This window comes from Aulonocara stuartgranti, assembly GCF_965226115.1.
Source record: "Aulonocara stuartgranti genome assembly, chromosome: 9".
In the NCBI taxonomy this organism is placed as follows: domain Eukaryota; kingdom Metazoa; phylum Chordata; class Actinopteri; order Cichliformes; family Cichlidae; genus Aulonocara; species Aulonocara stuartgranti.
In genome coordinates, this window is record NC_138960.1 from 32,434,576 (window position 1) to 32,447,747 (window position 13,172).

A 13,172-nucleotide genomic window follows, 5' to 3' on the forward strand; every position below is an offset into this window, starting at 1 on the left:
TATTGAACCATTCTCCAGTGTGTGGAATCTAAAGACCTTTGTGATGTTAAATTGCGAAGCTTTTTACGTTCAAGGAAACGGGGTGGTCATGGCGGCACGTGGAGTTTCAATCACTCGCCAAAAAGCAGTAATATGCTGTCACTCAAAGACACAAAGTCCAATCTCTCCCAAAGGTCGCAGGCGTGATGAGACTCGAGCTCGGAAATGTTTGTTATGCCCTTTGTCTATAATGGTTAGAGCGCCACCTAGTGGGACGACTAACTAATCATGAATGAATGAGTTGAAATGTTAGCTGGTGGTTAAATGCATGAATTCCATCAATGTGACATCAGATCGGAGGTGCTGGTGTTAGGTGTTGGGCGTGGCTCGACGCGCCGGGGGTGCGAGGGCCCTCGTAACGCTGCTTGCAGCTTTAATTATTAGGGCCCGAGCACTGAGAGTGCGAAGGCCCTATTGTATCTGCTCCGTTTCTTATTATTAGGGCCCGAGCACCGAGAGTGCGAAGGCCCTATTGTATCTGCTCCGTTTCTTATTATTATTATTATTATTATTATTATTATTATTATTCAGGCGAAACAAGGGCCTTTTTGAGGGCCTAAACATGCTCAAAAACTCATGAAATTTTGCACACATGCCAGGTCTGGTGAAAAATTTTGTATTTTAATGGTTTTACATATGAGCACTGGGAAATGGCTCTAGAGCGCCACCTATGCCTTGTTAAATGCAGCCCTACGACCACATCGTTTGAGCTACATGTATGAAATTTGGCACACATGTGTATCATGCCAAGACGAACAAAAAAGTCTATGGGCCCATTGACGCAAACCCAACAGGAAGTCCGCCATTTGGAAGAGAAGGTGACATTTTGGCTCTAATTTTGCCATTTCCATGCCTCGAACTTTTGCGAACTCCTCCTTGGGGTTTGATTTCATAACCTTCAAATTTGGACAGTGTCAACTACACCCTTGTGCCATGTTAAATTGCGGAGCTTTTGAGTTTTCACAATACTATGAGGCCGTGGCGCCATGGCGAATTTCGATGACTCGCCATGAAAATCTTATTGCCTCTCATTTTGTCATACATTTTCTGACCTTGACCAAAGTGAACACATATGATAAGGCTCCACCCCTGAACATATTTCAACTGCCATATTTGACACCAGGGACAGCGCCACCTAGTGGGAACAGGAAATGTCATGTTTTACACTTTGGGGTACAGTATAGTGATGGGTGACACCTGCAGCCTCAAATTTCTCCAGGAAAGCCTTAAGGAGTTGGTCTTGGGTTACAGTGAAAACTGTGACTTTTCGCAAAAGGGTGTGACCCCAGCAGCATGGCGAACTTTGATGTCACGCCATGAAGAAACAAATTAGTATAACTCAATGAAATCCAGTCTGATCAGTACCAGACTTTACAGGCATGATGTCAGACCCGCCCTGAACAGATTGACGTGCCCATTGTCGGAAATACGGACAGCGCCACCTAGTGGCCACAGGAAATGTCATGGCTTTAATTTTGTTGTACTGATTTTCACAGGTTCATCGTGGCCACCTCAAAAGCGGTGAATATCACCATCAGTCCCTCGTGATGCTTCAGTGCAAAAATTGTGACTTTACACTGAACGGCGCACCCTGGTGGCAACGCGGTTCAACATGAAAGATGAAGTGGCTTTTGAGGGGCTTGGAAAGTTTATAGAGGCTTTAAATTTGGCACACACCCCCAAATGGATGAAGGCTTTGTTGTCATATGATCATTTTTATTGAATAGCGCGAAATTGCTCCACAGCGCCCCCTACAAAGTTTCAAAATATCAGCCCCTGCTCTGTGTTTTATCTATGAGTCTGAAACTTGGTAAGCTCATGGAAGATATTAAGATGTACAAAAAAGTCTCTTGGAGCAATATCCCAAATCCAACAGGAAGTCAGCCATTTTAAAATTCATGTGTAATTTTGGCGACATTTTCCCCTCTTTTCAGGCTTCATACTTTGACGAACTCCTCCAAGGGATTTCATCAGATTGGACCGATCTGAAGTTTGTGGAATCTAAAGACCTTTGTGATGTTAAATTGCGAAGCTTTTTACGTTCAGGGAAACGGGGTGGTCATGGCGGCACTTAGAGTTTCAATCACTCGCCAAAAAGCAGTAATCTGCTGTCACTCAAAAACACAATATCCAATCTCTCCCAAACGTCGCAGGTGTGATGAGACTCGAGCTTGGAAATGTTTGTTATGCCATTTGTCAGTAATAGTTAGAGCGCCACCTAGTGGGACGACTATAATCATGGTTCAATGAGATGAAATGTTAGCTGGTGGTTAAATGCATGAATTCCATCAATGTGACATCACATTGGACGTGCTGGTTTTAGGTGTTGGGCGTGGCTCGACACGCCAGGGTGCGAGGGCCCTCATAACGCTGCTTGCAGCTTTAATTATTATTATTATTATTATTATTATTATTCAGGCGAAACAAGGGCCTTTTTGAGGGCCTAAACATGCTCAAAAACTCATGAAATTTTGCACACATGCCAGGTCTGGTGAAAAATTTTGTATTTTAATGGTTTTACATATGAGCACTGGGAAATGGCTCTAGAGCGCCACCTATGCCTTGTTAAATGCAGCCCTACGACCACATCGTTTGAGCTACATGTATGAAATTTGGCACACATATGTATCATGCCAAGACGAACAAAAAAGTCTGTGGGCCCATTGACGCAAACCCAACAGGAAGTCCGCCATTTGGAAGAGAAGGTGACATTTTGGCTCAAATTTTGCCATTTCCATGCCTCGAACTTTTGCGAACTCCTCCTTGGGGTTTCATTTCATAACCTTCAAATTTGGACAGTGTCAACTACACCCTTGTGCCATGTTAAATTGCGGAGCTTTTGAGTTTTCACAATACGGTGACGCCGTGGCGCCATGGCGAATTTCGATGACTCGCCATGAAAATCTTATTGCCTCTCATTTTGTCATACATTTTCTGACCTTGACCAAAGTGAACACATATGATAAGGCTCCACCCCTGAACATATTTCAACTGCCATATTTGACACCAGGTACAGCGCCACCTAGTGGGAACAGGAAATGTCATGTTTTACACTTTGGGGTACAGTATTGTGATGGGTGACATCTGCAGCCTCAAATTTCTCCAGGAAAGCCTTAAGGAGTTGGTCTTGGGTTACAGTGAAGACTGTGACTTTTCACGAAAGGGTGTGACCCCAGCAGCATGGCGAACTTTGATGTCACGCCATGAAGAAACAAATTAGTATAACTCAATGAAATCCAGTCTGATCAGTACCAGACTTTACAGGCATGATGTCAGACCCGCCCTGAACAGATTGATGTGCCCATTGTCGGAAATATGGACAGCGCCACCTAGTGGCAACAGGAAATGTCATGGCTTTAACTTTGTTGTACTGATTTTCACAGGTTGATCGTGGCCACCTCAAAAGCGGTGAATATCACCATCAGTCCCTCGTGATGCTTCAGTGCAAAAATTGTGACTTTAAAATGAACGGCGCACCCTGGTGGCAACGCGGTTCATCATGAAAGATGAAGTGGCTTTTGAGGGGCTTGGAAAGTTTATAGAGGCTTGAAATTTGGCACACACCTCCAAATGGATGAAGGCATTGTTGTTATGTAACCATTTTCCTTGAATAGCGCAAAATGGCTCCACAGCGCCCCCTACAATATTTCAAAACATCAGCCCCTGCTCTGTGTTTCATCTATGAGTCTGACACTTGGTAAGCTTGTGTAAGATATCAAGATGTACAAAAAAGTCTCTTGGAGCAATATCCCAAATCCAACAGGAAGTCAGCCATTTTAAAATTAATGTGCAATTTTGGCAACATTTTCCCCTCTTTTCAGGCCTCATACTTTGACGAACTCCTCCAAGGGATTTCATCATATTGAAGCATTCTTCAGTGTGTGGAATCCAAAGACCTTTGTGTTGTTAAATTGCGAAGCTTTTTACGTCCAGGGAAACGGGGTGGTTATGGCGGCACTTAGAGTTTGAATCACTCGCCAAAAAGCAGTAATCTGCTGTCACTCAAAAACACAATGTCCAATCTCTCCCAAACGTCTCAGGTGTGATGAGACTCGAGCTTGGAAGTGTTTGTTATGCCATTTGTACATAATGGTTAGAGCGCCACCTAGTGGAACGACTAACTAATCATGAATGAATGAGTTGAAATGTTAGCTGGTGGTTAAATGCATGAATTCCATCAATGTGACATCAGATCGGAGGTGCTGGTTTTAGGTGTTGGGCGTGGCTCGACGCGCCGGGGGTGCGAGGGCCCTCATAACGCTGCTTGCAGCTTTAATTATTATTATTATTCACCCCAAACAAGGGCCTTTTTGAGGGCCTAAACATGCTCAAAAACTCATGAAATTTTGCACACATGCCAGGTCTGGTGAAAAATTTTGTATTTTAATGGTTTTACATATGAGCACTGGGAAATGGCTCTACAGCGCCACCTATGCCTTGTTAAATGCAGCCCTACGACCACATCGTTTCAGCTACATGTATGAAATTTGGCACACATGTGTATCATGCCAAGACGAACAAAAAAGTCTATGGGCCCATTGACGCAAACCCAACAGGAAGTCCGCCATTTGGAAGAGAAGGTGACATTTTGGCTCTAATTTTGCCATTTCCATGCCTCGAACTTTTGCGAACTCCTCCTTGGGGTTTCATTTCATAACCTTCAAATTTGGACAGTGTCAACTACACCCTTGTGCCATGTTAAATTGCGGAGCTTTTGAGTTTTCACAATACTATGAGGCCGTGGCGCCATGGCGAATTTCGATGACTCGCCATGAAAATCTTATTGCCTCTCATTTTGTCATACATTTTCTGACCTTGACCAAAGTGAACACATATGATAAGGCTCCACCCCTGAACATATTTCAACTGCCATATTTGACCTCAAGGACAGCGCCACCTAGTGGGAACAGGAAATGTTATGTTTTACACTTTGGGGTACAGTATAGTGATGGGTGACATCTGCAGCCTCAAATTTCTCCAGGAAAGCCTTAAGGAGCTGGTCTTGGGTTACAGTGAAAACTGTGAGTTTTCGCGAAAGGGTGTGACCCCAGCAGCATGGCGAACTTTGATGTCACGCCATGAAGAAACAAATTAGTATAACTCAATGAAATCCAGTCTGATCAGTACCAGACTTTACAGGCATGATGTCAGACCCGCCCTGAACAGATTGATGTGCCCATTGTCGGAAATACGGACAGCGCCACCTAGTGGCAACAGGAAATGTCATGGCTTTAACTTTGTTGTACTGATTTTCACAGGTTGATCGTGGCCACCTCAAAAGCGGTGAATATCACCATCAGTCCCTCGTGATGCTTCAGTGCAAAAATTGTGACTTTAAACTGAACGGCGCACCCTGGTGGCAACGCGGTTCATCATGAAAGATGAAGTGGCTTTTGAGGGGCTTGGAAAGTTTATAGAGGCTTGAAATTTGGCACACACCTCCAAATGGATGAAGGCATTGTTGTTATGTAACCATTTTCCTTGAATAGCGCAAAATGGCTCCACAGCGCCCCCTACAATATTTCAAAACATCAGCCCCTGCTCTGTGTTTCATCTATGAGTCTGACACTTGGTAAGCTTGTGTAAGATATCAAGATGTACAAAAAAGTCTCTTGGAGCAATATCCCAAATCCAACAGGAAGTCAGCCATTTTAAAATTAATGTGTAATTTTGATGACATTTTCCCCCCTTTTCAGGCCTCATACTTTGACGAACTCCTCCAAGGGATTTCATCATATTGAAGCATTCTTCAGTGTGTAGAATCTAAAGACCTTTGTGATGTTAAATTGCGAAGCTTTTTCCGTTCAGGGAAACGGGGTGGTCATGGCGGCACGTAGAGTTTCAATCACTCGCAAAAAGCAGTAATCTGCTGTCACTAAAAAACACAATGTCCAATCTCTCCCAAAGGTCGCAGGTGTGATGAGACTCGAGCTTGGAAATGTTTGTTATGCTATTTGTCAATAATGGTTAGAGCGCCACCTAGTGGCATGACTATAATCCTGGTTGAATAAGATGAAATGTTAGCTGGTGATTAAAAGCATGAAATCCATCAATGTGACATCACATCGGACGTGCCGGTTTGAGGTGTTGGCAGTGGCTCGACGTGCCGGGGGTGCGAGGGCCCTCATAACGCTGCTTGCAGCTTTAATTAGGGCCCGAGCACTGACTGTGCGAAGGCCCTATTGTATCTGCTCCGTTTCTTTTTATTATTATTATTCACCCCAAACAAGGGCCTTTTTGAGGGCCTAAACATGCTCAAAAACTCATGAAATTTTGCAGACATGCCAGGTCTGGTGAAAAATTTTGTATTTTAATGGTTTTACTTATGAGCACTGGGAAATGGCTCTACAGCGCCACCTATGCCTTGTTAAATGCAGCCCTACGACCACATAGTTTGAGCTACATGTATGAAATTTGGCACACATGTGTATCATGACGAGCCGAAAAAAAAAGTCAATGGGCCTATTGATGCAAACCCAACAGGAAGTCCGCAATTTAGAAGTGAAGGTGACATTTTGGCTCTAATTTTGTCGTTTCCATGCCTCGAACTTTAACGAACTCCTCCTTGGAAATTGGTCGTATAAGCTTCATATTTGGTCAGTGCCAACTACACCCTTGTGCCATGTTAAATTGCGGAGCTTTTGAGTTTTCACAATACCATGAGGCCGTGGCGCCACGGCGAATTTCGATGACTCGCCATGAAAATCTTATTGCCTCTCATTCTGTCATACATTGTCCGATCTGGACCAAAGAGCACACATATGATAAGGCTCCACCCCTGAACATATTTCAACTGCCATATTTGACATCAGCGACAGCGCCACCTAGTGGGAACAGGAAATGTCATGTTTTACACTTTGGGGTACAGTATTGTGATGGGTGACATCTGCAGCCTCAAATTTCTCCAGGAAAGGCGTAAGGAGTTGGTCTTGGGGTACAGTGAAAACTGTGACTTTTCACGAAAGGGTGTGACCTCAGCAGCATGGCGAACTTTGATATCTCGCCATGAAGAAACAAATTAGTATAACTCCATGAAATCCAGTCTGATTAGTACCAGACTTTACAGGCATGATGTCACACCCGCCCTGAACAGATTGATGTGCCCATTGTCAGGAATATGAAGAGCGCCACCTAGTGGGAACAGGAAATGTCATGTCTTACACTTTGTTGTACTGATTTTCACAGGTTCATAGTGGCCACCTCAAAAGCGGTGAATATCACCATCAGTCCTTGATTATGCTTTAGTGCAAAAATTGTGACTTTAAACTGAACGGCGCACCCTGGTGGCAACGCTGTTCACCATGAAAAATGAAGTGGCTTTTGAGGGGCTTGGAAAGTTTATAGAGGCTTGAAATTTGGCGCACACCTCCATTGTGCTTAAAGCTTTGTTGTTATGTGATCATTTTCATTGAATAGCGCAAAATGGCTCCACAGCGCCCCCTACAAAATTTCAAAACATCAGCCCCAGCTCTGTGTTTTATCTATGAGTCTGAAACCTGGTAAGCTTATAGGAGATATCAAGATGTACAAAAAAGTCTCTTGGAGCAATATCCCAAATCCAACAGGAAGTCAGCCATTTTAAAGTTAATGTGTAATTTTTGTGACATTTTCCCCTCTTTCCAGGCACCGTTCTTTGACGAACTCCTCCAAGGGATTTCATCATATTGAACCAATCTCCAGTGTGTGGAATCTAAAGACCTTTGTGATGTTAAATTGCGAAGGTTTTTACGTTCAGGGAAACGGGGTGGTCATGGCGGCATGTGGAGTTTCAGTCACTCGCCAAAAAGCAGTAATCTGCTGTCACTCCAAAATCAAAATGTCCAAACTCTCCCAAAGGTCGCAGGCGTGATGAGACTCGAGCTAGGAAATGTTTGTTATGCCATTTGTCAGTAATGGTTAGAGCGCCACCTAGTGGGACGACTATAATCATGATTGAATGAGTTGAAATGTTAGCTGGTGGTTGAATGCATGAATGTCATTAATGTGACATCAGATCGGAGGTGCTGGTTGTAGGTCTTGGGCGTAGCTCGACGCGATGGGGTGCGAGGGCCCTCATAACGCTGCTTGCAGCTTTAATTATTATTATTATTATTATTATTATTAAAAGTTGTTATATGAAAAGTCACGTAGACATGAGGTTTGCTTAACTATCCTTACAAGGGCACATTTCATAAAACTGATCACATTATGTATAATTGACTCTTAACACTATCAAATCTACATTAGTGTCCGACACCACTGTAATTGTCATCTTTATATAGTGTCTTATTTGTAAGTATCAATAGAAATCCTGCGATCTTTTCCAGATCGTATTTTTTTTTCAATGTATCAACACTAATTAAATTCCCATCTTTAATCCGCCTATCAAATGTAGGTAATCCTTCAGCAGACCAGCTTTTAAGACTTGAGTCCAATTTATTTGGGGTAAATCTCCCTTTTGACAAGAAAGCAGAACTCTTGCAGAACCAGGCTCAGGAAGGGGAGGCCATGTGCCACAACCGGGTAGAATGAGAGAAGGAAGACAGGATAACAGACATGCTGTGGAAAAGAACAAGAGATTAATAACAAGTATGATTCAATGCAGAGAGGTCTATTAACACATAGTGAGTGAGAAAGATGACTGAGGAAGAAATACTCAATACATCATGGGAAACCCTGGCAGCCTACACCTATTGCAGCATAAATAAGGGAGGGTTCAGAGTCACCTGAACCAGCTCTAACTATATGACTTAGTAAAAGGGAAAGCTTTACTTTTGTTGTGATTTGGCGCTATATAGATAAAAATTGAATTGACTTGAATCGGTTCTTTAGTAGGTCTAGAGGGGTTAAACTGCGTCCTCACATCTGCTTCATGAATATGAAGGGCTGTAGTGGGAGAAGGTGGTTTGAAATCCTCAAGGTTGTGAAGTGAGGAGGGGGCTCCTGTGGGTGAAGTCTTTGATAGCATCGATGGCTCTGTTGTGGGGGGAGCGGGGAAGGTGGGGGGATGATGGACCAAAGTGTCTCTATTGAGGTGTGAAAGCTGCTTGATGGATCATCAAACCGACAGTAAAAGTCGTTGAGGGTGTTGGCCAACAGCAAGTCATTAGTGGGGTGGGGCTGTGTGCTTCCTGAAGTGAAAATATGGCATTTAAAGATGAATGGGAAAACTCGCTCACAGCTGACTAATGAACATTTGTATGCATGCTTAAGAACTGCATTGACCCCATTTCACCCAAGGTTTAAAATTCTGCCTGCAAATGTCAGAGGTGTACTCGTCTGTGTCCATATTTTCTCCAGCATACGGGGGATTCCCATCATAATGAGTCTTTTGGTAAGAGGTGATAAAGAACCTAATCAAAATTTTCCATCCAAATTCCCTCCATCTTTGTGAGGTAGTGCATTTCCATTGTTGTTTCCATATTTGAGTCCATTCATCCTGTGTTATGCACACTCCTCCCTCCTTCTCCCATAATATCTTATTTGTAAAAAATGTATACAAAGAGGAAATGTGTTTTTTGTTGACTTCGCCACTACATGCCTTTTTGAGCGTTGCTATCAAATCTACATTAGTGTCCGACGCCACTCTCATCGTCGTCTTTAGTTCCTTATTTGCAAGTATCGGCATGAATCCTGTCTTTCCAGATTGTATTTTTGTTTCAATGTATCAACACTAATTAAATTCCCATCTTTAATCAGACTATCAAATGTAGGTAATCCTTTAGCAGACCAACTTTCAAGACGTGAGTCCAATTTAATTGGGGTAACGTCACAGACATAAGCATATCCTTTAAATAATGCCAAGTCTTGTTCTAGCTTAAATTCAAAAATATATATTGTTAATTAAATGTTAAATAAAAGCTAGAAAAGGTTGCATTTCCTGCGAAAATGCAGTGTAGTGGAATCTGATGAAAACGGCAGGAAAATCTCCCTTTTAAAAGGACAGCCGAAGCTGCACAAAACACCTACAAACTTATCTCACTACAACGTGGTGCCGAAAATATGACTCGCAGCTCCAGCACGACACAGCTGCTGACATCCAGCTAGCCACAGCTAAAAAGATATTTAGAGAAAACGTACCATTTCCTCAGGTTACACGAGTTGAGTTTTTTCACGCTGAAAAGTTGGTTTGTTTTGGCTCTCACCGAAGACACCGACACTGCAGACATAGCTGTTCCTTTGTGCTGCTTTTAAACGAAACATTCTTTGCATGTGAGGAAAATGCTGTTCATCCTCTTCAGCTCTAGCGTAGACTCTGCAATGTTTTCATGTTTCTTCTTTCCATGTGTCGCTACTTTGAAACGCTTGGGCCGCTCTGCCCACCACAGCTTCAAACTGGTCATGTGACTGCATGGCCACATCTCATTGGTAAAAAAAGTTACCAGAAACTCCACTGACGTCATGTTATCTAATGTGTTAAACTAATTATTTTTTTAAAAAGTAACGAGTCGAATTTTGCAAATGTAGCGGAGTAAAAGTACCGTTTCTTCTTCACAAATGTACTCAAGTAAAAGTAAAAAGTATCGTGCAAAAAAGATACTTTAAAAGTGCATTTTTTTCAAAAACTTACTCAAGTAAATGTAATGGAGTAAATGTAACTCGCTACTACTGTTACCTGATTCGTATTTTGAGGAAAGACAACGACTGCAGAGTCCCAGTACGGTGCGCCAAAACAAGGATTTTATTGAAACGTATATGGGGGGAAGTCGAGCACGATCACTCAAACAGCATCGATCTTCCCCGAACAATAGTTGGGGTGTGATACTTATAGACATGATGACCATGGTGACATGCGTCACTACAGATGAAAAACAACATGCATGTTCCAGTAATTCTATCTCAGGAGATATTCCAAAAAGAACAGTTCCTTCCGATGTTCCTCCACCTAACAGATGCATCCTGTCATTACACTCTTACACTGGACTAATCAGAACTAAACTGTCACGTATACAGGTACACAGCCTTTGCAATCAGTTCCCTCAGGCAGACTATGTGTCTGTGTTGTGACCTTAGCGCCTGACCCCCCTCTACGTCCTCTGTTACCAGGCAAACTTCAATGCAGGAGGCTGCTGAATGCACACAGGCAATATGCAGTAAATTATACGATAAACATGTAGGCAACCTTTCAATAGCTGAACTTTGCTCCATTGATCGGCCAGACATCGCGCTGCCCGTAGCTTCAAACCATTAATTAACTTGACCGAGCTTCAACCCTTTAATTATGCAATATGTGTATAACATGATTACAGTTGCACCTGCAATGAAAGATTATGTGCTTATGCCAACCCGTGAAATACAGACTTTAATATAACCTCACCAGTTTCAATAAATGTGTCAATGAAAGATTACAATGATAAATCATAAATGATACAACAGTAATATTGATTATGAATATAAAATAATATTTCATCTCGACATTACCCACCTCTGTCCAAGAGTGAATGTTAGAACAAGTTCAGAATCAGCAACTGACCTCACAATAGTGTCAGACTCATTGGCAGGTATTTGTTCATGGCAGGTACTGACCGTAGGTAAAGACCGCTATCCTATGACTGAGATAGAGCTGAATGTAGAGAAACATGACAAAGGGGGTGTTTAGAAGTGGTGTTGCAGTACTGCTGATTGGTAAACATTTAGATTAGTCAGTGACCAGGAAATACAAAAGATTGATATAAATGTTGAGGTTGCTGATTAAATTCTTCTACTTGTAATGCAGTCTCAGAGGTGGCAAATCGGGCGATAAGGTCTTAAGATCAAGCTTTTATATTTGAGGCAATTAGCCAAAATAAAGCCCATCTTATCAAAGGAGTGTTATGAGACAGCAATACATGCCTTTGTTACATCTAGGCTGGAATATTGTAACACACTTTATTGTGGGGTTAGTGATGCATCCGTTGTTGTGGAATAATCTGTCCTTGCACGTTAGGCAGGTCTTTTTTCTTTCTGAGTTTAAAACTTATCTGAAAACATACTGATTTGCTGAAGCCTTTGGCACTATTTTAAGGGGTTGACTCAACTTTCTTTAAAAACATTTTTAATGAAATTATTTTATTTTGTTTATTTGTTTATTTGTTTAAATCTACCTGTATATATACAGTACTTTTTAAAGCGCTATATAAACGTTAACATAAAACCATATAAATAAAGCTGGTACGGTCAGATGGATGGAATAAACGAGGAGTATGGATGTCCAATCTTGAGGAATGGAGAGGCAAGAGCAGTAAAAAATGAGGAGAAGGCAAATGTGTTGGCAAAAACGTTTGTTAAAATCCACAGTTCAGGCAATATTAGTGAAGAAGGGTGAAGAGGAAGAGTAATGCCATCATAGAGAATAGGGCTTTACTGAAACAGATAGAAGATACGGATGATTTATTAAATCACTTTAAAAAAGAGGTTGTGGTTGTGCCCATACATGAACCAGGAAAGGATGATACAAATCCAGGAAATTACAGTCTCATAGCTTTAACATCTGAGTTGGGAGTTCGCCTTGTAATCGGAAGGTTGCCGGTTCGAGCCCCGGCTTGGACAGTCTCGGTCGTTGTGTCCTTGGGCAAGACACTTCACCCGTTGCCTACTGGTGGTGGTCAGAGGGCCCGGTGGCGCCAGTGTCCGGCAGCCTCGCCTCTGTCAGTGCTCCTCAGGGTGGCTGTGGCTACAATGTAGCTGCCATCACCAGTGTGTGAATGGGTGGATGACTGGATATGTAAAGCGCTTTGGGGTCCTTAGGGACTAGTAAAGCGCTATATAAACACAGGCCATTTACCATTTATCTTTAAAATTACGGAGCGAATAATAAATGACAAATTAATGTGTTATATAGAAAATAAAGGATACATATCTAAACATCAAAGCGGTTTCAGAAGAGGGAGAAATACAATGGATAAAGAAAGGAGGGGACGATGCTTGTTATAAAATTCAAAGGAGAGCAGGAGAAATGAGGAGCACAGTTTGGAGTAGGCGCGAGGAGGTGGTCATTTCTAGAATAAGGTTTGGACATACTGGTTTGAACACAAAACTATTCATGACAGGGAAACATGATGCAGGGAAACGTGATCACTGCAGAGAAGGGTGAACTATAGAACGTGTTAGATTACACTGTCAGAAATATCAGGTGGAGAGAAGGTAACTGATCCAAAACCTCAGTAACATAAAAA

The 13,172-nt window shown here is 42.3% G+C and overlaps 1 protein-coding gene across 1 annotated transcript in view; it reads right to left on the minus strand.

The window, feature by feature from the left end:
- The window catches only part of LOC309713967 (uncharacterized protein), a 279,275-nt gene that overhangs the window by 233,816 nt on the left and 32,287 nt on the right, over positions 1–13,172 (minus strand). The window lies entirely within an intron of this gene.